The 7,565-nt window shown below is 56.8% G+C and overlaps 1 long non-coding RNA gene across 1 annotated transcript; it reads left to right on the top strand.

Annotated features, from left to right (window-relative positions):
- Positions 1-3,386: 3,386 nt before the first annotated feature.
- LOC135979695 (uncharacterized) lies at positions 3,387-7,499 on the top strand. Its single transcript, XR_010596953.1, has 3 exons — positions 3,387-4,218; positions 4,351-4,442; positions 4,830-7,499. It is a non-coding gene; the product is annotated as an uncharacterized LOC135979695 (long non-coding RNA).
- The last annotated feature ends 66 nt before the right edge of the window (positions 7,500-7,565 follow it).

Below are 7,565 nucleotides of genomic sequence, written 5' to 3'. Positions count from 1 at the left end.
CCTGGGCGGGAGGGGAGCCACACCGACTCACTACTGCTGGAAGTAAACAGCCAGTTAGTTTAGAAGCTCTGGTCCTCCGGTGCAGGGGAGGAGCAAAACCGACAGCTAGCTCAGGGCTCAGGCCCTCAGACAGGGGCTGAGCAGGAGACCGTGAGTTCAGGGCTTAGGCCCGCAGGTGCAGGGGCTGAGCAGACAACAGTTAGTTCAAGGCTCAGGCCCTCTGGTGCAGGGACTGAGCTGACAACAGTTAATTTAAGGCTCAGGCCCTCCGGTGCAGGGGCTGAGCCGACAACAGTTAGTTCGGGGCTCAGGCTCTCTGGTGCAGGGGCTGAGCCGACAACAGTTAGTTCGGGGCTCAGGCCCTCTGGTGCAGGGGCTGAGCCGACAACAGTTAGTTCGGGGCTCAGGCCCTCCGGTGCAGGGGCTGAGCCGACAACAGTTAATTTAAGGCTCAGGCCCTCCGGTGCAGGGGCTGAGCTGACAACAGTTAATTTAAGGCTCAGGCCCTCTGGTGCAGGGGCTGAGCCGACAACAGTTAATTTAAGGCCCAGGCCCTCCGGTGCAGGGGCTGAGCCGACAACAGTTAGTTCGGGGCTCAGGCCCTCCGGTGCAGGGGCTGAGCCGACAACAGTTAATTTAAGGCTCAGGCCCTCCGGTGCAGGGGCTGAGCCGACAACAGTTAGTTCGGGGCTCAGGCCCTCCAGTGCAGGGGCTGAGCCGACAACAGTTAATTTAAGGCTCAGGCCCTCCGGTGCAGGGGCTGAGCCGACAACAGTTAATTTAAGGCTCAGGTCCTCCGGTGCAGGGGCTGAGCCGACAACAGTTAGTTCGGGGCTCAGGCCCTCTGGTGCAGGCGCTGAGCCGACAACAGTTAGTTCGGGGCTCAGGCCCTCCGGTGCAGGGGCTGAGCCGACAACAGTTAGTTCGGGGCTCAGGCCCTCCGGTGCAGGGGCTGAGCCGACAACAGTTAGTTCGGGGCTCAGGCCCTCCGGTGCAGGGGCTGAGCTGACAACAGTTATTTTAAGGCTCAGGCCCTCTGGTGCAAGGGCTGAGCCGACAACAGTTAATTTAAGGCCCAGGCCCTCCGGTGCAGGGGCTGAGCCGACAACAGTTAGTTCGGGGCTCAGGCCCTCCGGTGCAGGGGCTGAGCTGACAACAGTTAGTTCGGGGCTCAGGCCCTCCGGTGCAGGGGCTGAGCCGACAACAGTTAGTTCGGGGCTCAGGCCCTCCGGTGCAGGGTCTGAGCCGACAACAGTTAATTTAAGGCTCAGGCCCTCCGGTGCAGGGGCTGAGCCGACAACAGTTAGTTCGGGGCTCAGGCCCTCCGGTGCAGGGGCTGAGCCGACAACAGTTAATTTAAGGCTCAGGCCCTCCGGTGCAGGGGCTGAGCCGACAACAGTTAGTTCGGGGCTCAGGCCCTCTGGTGCAGGCGCTGAGCCGACAACAGTTAGTTCGGGGCTCAGGCCCTCTGGTGCAGGGTCTGAGACTACAACAGTTAGTTCGGGGCTCAGGCCCTCTGGTGCAGGGGCTGAGCCGACAACAGTTAGTTCGGGGCTCAGGCCCTCCGGTGCAGGGTCTGAGCCGACAACAGTTAGTTCGGGGCTCAGGCCCTCCGGTGCAGGGGCTGAGCCGACAACAGTTAATTTAAGGCTCAGGGCCTCTGGTGCAGGGGCTGAGCCGACAACAGTTAGTTCGGGGCTCAGGCCCTCTGGTGCAGGGGCTGAGCCGACAACAGTTAGTTCGGGGCTCAGGCCCTCCGGTGCAGGGGCTGAGCTGACAACAGTTAATTTAAGGCTCAGGCCCTCTGGTGCAGGGGCTGAGCCGACAACAGTTAGTTTGGGGCTCAGGCCCTCCGGTGCAGGGGCTGAGCCGACAACAGGTAGTTCGGGGCTCAGGCCCTCCGGTGCAGGGGCTGAGCTGACAACAGTTAATTTAAGGCTCAGGCCCTCTGGTGCAGGGGCTGAGCCGACAACAGTTAGTTCGGGGCTCAGGCCCTCCGGTGCAGGGGCTGAGCTGACAACAGTTAGTTTGGGGCTCAGGCCCTCCGGTGCAGGGGCTGAGCCGACAACAGGTAGTTCGGGGCTCAGGCCCTCCGGTGCAGGGGCTGAGCCGACAACAGTTAGTTCGGGGCTCAGGCCCTCCGGTGCAGGGGCTGAGCCAACAACAGTTAGTTCGGGGCTCAGGCCCTCTGGTGCAGGGGCTGAGCCGACAACAGTTAGTTCGGGGCTCAGGCCCTCCGGTGCAGGGGCTGAGCCGACAACAGTGAATTTAAGGCTCAGGCCCTCTGGTGCAGGGGCTGAGCCGACCACAGTTAGTTCGGGGCTCAGGCCCTCCGGTGCAGGGGCTGAGCCGACAACAGTTAGTTCGGGGCTCAGGCCCTCCGGTGCAGGGTCTGAGCCGACAACAGTTAGTTCGGGGCTCAGGCCCTCCGGTGCAGGGGCTGAGCCGACAACAGTTAGTTCGGGGCTCAGGCCCTCCGGTGCAGGGGCTGAGCCGACAACAGTTAGTTCGGGGCTCAGGCCCTCCGGTGCAGGGGCTGAGCTGACAACAGTTAATTTAAGGCTCAGGCCCTCTGGTGCAGGGGCTGAACCGACAACAGTTAATTTAAGGCTCAGGCCCTCCAGTGCAGGGGCTGAGCCGACAACAGTTAGTTCGCGGCTCAGGCCCTCCGGTGCAGGGGCTGAGCCGACAACAGTTAGTTCGGGGCTCAGGCCCTCCGGTGCAGGGGCTGAGCCGACAACAGTTCGTTCGGGGCTCAGGCCCTCCGGTGCAGGGGCTGAGCCGACAACAGTTAGTTCGGGGCTCAGGCCCTCTGGTGCAGGGGCTGAGCCGACAACAGTTAGTTCGGGGCTCAGGCCCTCCGGTGCAGGGGCTGAGCTGACAACAGTTAATTTAAGGCTCAGGCCCTCCAGTGCAGGGGCTGAGCCGACAACAGTTAGTTCGCGGCTCAGGCCCTCCGGTGCAGGGGCTGAGCCGACAACAGTTAGTTCGGGGCTCAGGCCCTCCGGTGCAGGGGCTAAGCAGACAACAGTTAGTTCGGGGCTCAGGCCCTCTGGTGCAGGGGCTGAGCCGACAACAGTTAATTTAAGGCTCAGGCCCTCTGGTGCAGCGGCTGAGCCGACCACAGTTAGTCCGGACTCAGGCCCTCTGGTGCAGGGGCTGAGCCGACAACAGTTAGTTCGGGGCTCAGGCCCTCCGGTGCAGGGGCTGAGCCGACAACAGTTAATTTAAGGCTCAGGCCCTCCTCATAGCGGGTCCGGGGCAGCTCCGGCCAGTCAGGGTACTGTCCTCGGGCCTCGGAGGTCTCCCGGCTGGGAGCTCCCGGCCGCACGTCTGCTTCCTGCAGTGGCTGGCAGCTGACTGAGCTCTGGCGGCCGGCCTTTATACTTCCTGTCCCGCCCCTTGACTTCCGGGGGACGGGAACAGGCGGCGGTGGCTCCACCCACTCCTCTGCCTGCAAGGGTGCTCCCTCTTCTGGGCAGGAGGGGAGCCACACCGACTCACTACACGCCGCCACGCCAGCCTCGGGACTTTGTGTGCGTGGGGTTTAGAATCCCCCTGCGGGCCACACAGTGGGCCCCCACGGGCCGTATGTTGTGCAGGCCTGGTCTTGTGGCATACTCTCCACATGTCCTCTGAAAAGCATAAGACGCCATCTGCGGACAATGGCCCCAGTAGTCTGTAGACCGGAGCGACCATAAACATCTGCTTTACAAATGAAGTCGTTCCACTCTATGCCCAATATACAACGTTGGCATTTTATGTGGAAAGCCTCCAGCTTTGCCCACTCTGAGTGGCGCAGTCCCAATGTTTCACAACCGTACAGCAGTACAGAGAGGATACAGTTCGATTAGATCCTGAACTTGGTTGTCGTGCCAAGATGATGTTGATTCCATATTCATTGTAAACGACCCATGGCAGAGGCTGCAATGCCGCACTCAGGCACCTAAATAAATGGCCTGACTTTTCTCAAATGCTGAATACCAAGAACTTCTCACTCGAATCTGCCGAAGCCGTGGCTGTTCAGCTCCTCTGAAAATCAATCCACTCGTTTAGATGCCTGAATATGAATGTTAGTGCCAGACTTTGGACAGTGACATAAGAAGATATTGGCCTGAGCCTGTGCATGGACTCTCATCCTACAATCCAGCCCCTCAACAGATACATCCCAGCTTCTGACTGTGAGCCATTCAGCTACAATGGGGAGGCCTAGATGCTGTAAGTGAATTAACATATAATGATAGATAGACAGATAGATAGATAGTATAAGCTATTCTTTCTACCATCTGCCGTACGGATTTGCTCTGTAGAGCTTGCTGTCCCTGTTACTCATGGGTATTTATGTTCCAGAGCCCCACATGAGAGAGGGAAGGATTTCAGGCCCAAGGCCCAAGTGGGGCAGGAAGAAGCACACGCTCACCTCAGTTGCCTTCTTTGCTGAGGTAAGTTTTGTTGACTTGTTGAACTGAGATTGCAGAGCGTTGCTCAGTCCCATATTCTCACAACTGGCAGCGCCCCATATATATGTCTGGGGCACCTTGCATCCTCATTTCTTGACCTGTAAGTGGGGTGGCCTGGGGTTTATGTAAAAGGCAGGGATTGTGTTGAAACCATAATCATCCAGATACTTCTGAGGAAATCCCTCTGGAACAGTGGAAATAGCGTAGCATTCGGCCATCAGTCCCTCGGTAATTTCCCAGATTGTGACTGAGTTTGATTTCCCGTGAGACGTCTTGAAAACTGCTCTCTTTGTTGAGAGGCTGAACCTCTGAAAGTTCGCCCTGGAGAATGTAAGCATTGACAGGAGAGCCGTTGTGTTGATTCCCTAGGGTGCACTGTCGAGCACGCCGGCAGACAGACCCAGATCAGAAGACCTGGACTTGGTACGTGAACGTAAGTAATATCCTTAGGTTAGTGCAGTGAGGAAGCAGAGGTCCCAGGATGTGGGTCAAGGAGATGGCAATGGGGACGCAGAGGCCCTGTCATGGCACCAATGGGATCTAATTTGTACTGTGTACTTTGGTCATCCACTGTGTGATGATCCTCTTCTGTAATGGGCGCCATCGGCCTGTTGTAATGGCTCCAACACCACCCTCCTCCCAGCCTCAGGAGAGGGAGGTGTTCCCAAGGGAGAGGGGGCATGGCTGCGGCATCCCCGAGGCTTCTCTGCTTTATGCTGGGGGCTGGCCCAGTGGCCAGATGGCCTCCAAGTTGGTGGGGGTGGCTCACAAAAGCGGCTTTCAGGCACATTCCCACGCAGCTGCCAGGATCTGCACTGAGCCTAGGATCTGCAGAACCATATCACAGGCTGGGCCTGAAGGCTGGCAGGTTGGCAGATGCTGCACTGAGCAGCAGAGTTACTCTGTATCCTGAGTCAGGAAGCTTTTCTGCTGCTTCGCTGATCAGAGGAGCCTGGTAGTTAAATGAGGCAGGAAGATACACCTGGTTAATGCAAAGACACAGATGGAGCCCTGGAAGCCCGTATTTCCTGGTGTTTAGTCAAAGAAGATCAGGCCTGGGCAATATGACTTGACAGGCCTCAGCAAGGACTCATCAGAGAGACCCTCAGATGTAAAGAGGGAGGAGGTGGGGGATATTGGGTACAAACTCCCCAGATCCAGTTCCTTAGTCCGGGAACTGAGTGAGGGTGAGACCAGCCCGTCAGTCAAAGGAAATAGTGGACAGTGAGATGGTTATAGGCTAAGCCTAGTGACGCAGGAATGAGTCCAACCCCTCTTTGTTCAAGGTGGCCTGATCCAAACAAAGCTCACAGAAGTCAGTCTCTCTGTTGTCTTTAATGGGCTTTGGCCCAGGCCCATGGAGAAGGGAATGTGTTCTTTGAGCCCTGCAAAGGACAGAGCAGAGACCATTTCCATCATTAATGGTGTGATGATTGAGCTGGAATAAAGCTAATCCAGGGTTCCCCTTTCTCTGCTGTCGCTAAACTTCTTTTTTCCTTGTTGATCCCCCAACACACGAACTGCTGGGCACCGCCAAAGTCCACAAAGAGGAGAAAACAAGGAGGAGCAGCATCCGCCTGCTAAAATTCATGGCTGAGGACGGACCAAGTAACCTTTGACCCTGGCTAGCTCATTATGCGTTCCACAGGGGACCCTTATTACATAACAGTACAGTGACTGGCCAGCCCCAGGCTGGCAGGATAAACCCAGAGCACAGCAACCTCTGTCCTCATGACTGAAATGGGCTAGTGCCACTAGACTAGGTCATGCCTCCTTCACCTCTATTCCGCAGCAGTAGGGGTATGAATCACAGCAAGGAGATCAAAGCTCTGTAGAGCTAGAGACAAGCTCTCTCCTCACCACCTTTCATATGGCAATTCTCACCCCTCCCCCACCCCCACCCTCACACACACACACACACACATTTACAGAGGAGACTCTAGACAAAATACAGCAAAGGGCAAAATAACTGGTCCCTGGACTGTGGGAGGAGAGTTATGGGCACGGAGTGCGGGAGCTGATGGCAAGGGGAAGGCTCCGGGCGAGTGTGGTCCCGGTGATCAGCGAGCCTACGGGAGTTATTCACATTCTCCGGAGGCCGGGACAATTGCTTAAAACGAAGACAGGAAAGCTGGAGGCAAGACCACGTTAACCATTAAAGCAGCCTGTCGGTTTGCCTGGGACGGGGACAGTCCAGCTCGCAGCGTAGTTCTCCTACAGTCGCTCTGGACTGACTCTGGCTCTTGTCCCCACTGAGTCTCCCACCCCAGCCACCGTGCGCACATGAGCCCAGGGCGATTCTGAGGAGACCCCTATTTTCTGAACAACGGCTTCAGGAAGGACCTGGCTGGCTGGGAAAGCGCAGAGCACTACAGAGCCGGCTGGGCCCTTCATGTTTTTCAGCCTGTCGGCATATTGGATTCAGACTAATTCTCAGGCTGAACTCTATTTAGAACAGGTACCTTTGTTCCTTCCTGCGCTAACGTCACTCCGCTTTGGGGGAGAATAAGGACAAAGGCCTATTAGAGATCTGTAGAAAGCCGATCTGGGAGACAGATTCTTCCACAGCTGCTACTGTGAGATTCTGACAGCTTCCTCTGAACCATCGGGTGCTGGCTGCTGTCAGAGATGGGCTCCTGGACTGGATGGAACTCAAGTTTGATTCAGTCTGCTAATGCCTATAGCTAGTCCTTCACTAGTCAGTACCAGACTCCAAGAACCAGCTGCTCGGATGGTGCAAATTGGCTTAGTGCTATGGACGGCAATGGAGCTCTGCAAATTCCCACCAGCTGAGGATCTCTAGCCCTGCAGCATCGGTGACTCAGGACACTGGAGTGTGTTGGCCGAGGCTTTGAAATGATCATGGCAGTGAGAGATGGGCTCAGACTGGAAACCCCAAACCCAGCACTGGTGGACTTGGGGACGCTGAGATCTGGATCCGGAGCCAGAGCTGAATGATGTGGCTTGGGGCAGTCGCTGATTACAATAACCCCTGGTGTGTATCTGGGCTGTGTGCACTGCACACTGGGCTCCCAACTGCAGGATTTGACTAGTAGCCTTTAAAAAAAAAAAGTTTTGAGGTGCAGAAGGACAAGGAAAAATGTG

The sequence above is a fragment of the Chrysemys picta genome, unplaced genomic scaffold (assembly GCF_011386835.1).
Source record: "Chrysemys picta bellii isolate R12L10 unplaced genomic scaffold, ASM1138683v2 scaf1146, whole genome shotgun sequence".
NCBI lineage: Eukaryota > Metazoa > Chordata > Testudines > Emydidae > Chrysemys > Chrysemys picta.
Note: the sequence above shows the minus strand (reverse complement) of the source record. Positions and strands in the feature narration are given on the sequence as shown.